Source organism: Balaenoptera musculus, chromosome 4, assembly GCF_009873245.2.
Source record: "Balaenoptera musculus isolate JJ_BM4_2016_0621 chromosome 4, mBalMus1.pri.v3, whole genome shotgun sequence".
NCBI classification, from domain to species: domain Eukaryota; kingdom Metazoa; phylum Chordata; class Mammalia; order Artiodactyla; family Balaenopteridae; genus Balaenoptera; species Balaenoptera musculus.
In genome coordinates this window covers 58,038,607-58,040,177 of record NC_045788.1, presented here as the reverse complement: position 1 = coordinate 58,040,177, position 1,571 = coordinate 58,038,607, and the positions used below count along the sequence as shown (strand labels likewise).

Genomic DNA, 1,571 nt, shown 5'->3' with positions numbered 1-1,571 from the left:
TAATTTCTTTGATCTATTAATGAGTCCAAAAATGAGAAAATGAAATAGAGGTTCATCTATTTCAGCATTGATTAAATAGAACAAAAAATTAAAAATTATGTTATTGGAGATACTGTTCAAATAGTTTCCCAGACAGATGATTTTTTCATATTCTCTTGCCAAAATATGGATGCTGCAAGTGTTTCTTTGAATGGTAGCATGGCAGCAAATATTATTAAGGCAGTGTTTTTTAAATGAGAAGCTAATAATCATATTAATAATGAATTGGAAAATACTCTTCCCACTCTATCTGACATTGTCCTTGCCCCCTTTTTTATTGGGATATCTTGCACAAATACATTACCTAGAGTTCCAGGTGCAGGTAAACAGATGTCTCTAAAATAACATGAAAAAAAAAAAGAAAGCCTTACCATTATTTGATGGCTGTTGGGACAAAAATGCAATAATATGCTATATTTTTAATGGATCAGCTTGGGTCAGCTTGGATATTGGCATGGAGACTATTGTTTTTCTGACCAAAGGAGTCCAATAATGTGAAACCTAATATATTTGAGCAAACCCTTGACAATCCTGTGCACAAAAATTTAAAATAAAATGCCATTACACAATACTGGCACCTATGCACATAAAGAAAAACGACAAAAACAACTTTGCGCAACCTAAGGCATTCTGAGATTTTTAAAAAGCTTCATTCTAGGAAGCGGCCGAGCGACGAGGGGACGTAGCGTCGCCGGGTCTCCAGCAGCTGCCCAGGAGCTGCCGGACGGACCACCTGCCCAGTCTACACCGCCTGCCCCGCCATGGCTGAGGGTGACTGGGACACGCGACAGTGCTGCACAAAAAGGGCCCCACGGCCGCCCGCCCAGGCCAAGTCCAAGCAGGCCATCTTAGCAGCTCAGAGACGAGGAGAGGAGAGGATGTGGAGACTTCCAAGAAATGGGCCGCCGGCCAGAACAAACAGCATTCGATCCCCAAGAACACAGCCAAGCTGGACCGGGAGACTGAGGAGCTGCACCACGACCGGGTGACCCTGGAGGTGGGCAAGGTGATCCAGCAGGGCCGGCAGAGCAAAGGGCTGACACAGAAGGACCAGGCGACGAAAACCAACGAAAAGCCACAGGTCATTGTGGACTGTGAGAGTGGCCGGGCCATTCCTAACAACCAGGTTCTGGGCAAGATCGAGAGAGCCATCGGCCTCAAGCTCTGGGGGAAAGCCATGGGGAAGCCGATCGTGAAGGGGCCGAGGGCGAAATGAACACAAAGCCTCGAAATCAGTGCGTTCCGGCTGATCTTGTCTGCCTGGTTCCCCTTGACCACCAGCGCCAGCGTGGGTCTCTTCACGCGGCCACGCGGAACACAGGGCGGTAGCCCTGCCCGAGAACCCCCTCTACCAGTACCTGCTGTCAAACTAACAAACAAAACCTTGCAAAGTGTTTGCTTCTCCTGATTATTTTCCTCCCTGTCCCCGTCCCTCACGTGGGGTGGGGAACGCTGCCTTCCTCTCCCCCGGGGTCTGCCCCGCCATGGGTGCGGCTCCAGGGAGCTCGGAGGGGGACCACCTCGCACAGGGT

The 1,571-nt window shown here is 49.1% G+C and overlaps 1 pseudogene; it reads left to right on the top strand.

Moving 5' to 3' along the window:
* Nucleotides 1–800: 800 nt before the first annotated feature.
* LOC118894656 lies at nucleotides 801–1,305 on the top strand (annotated as a pseudogene).
* The last annotated feature ends 266 nt before the right edge of the window (nucleotides 1,306–1,571 follow it).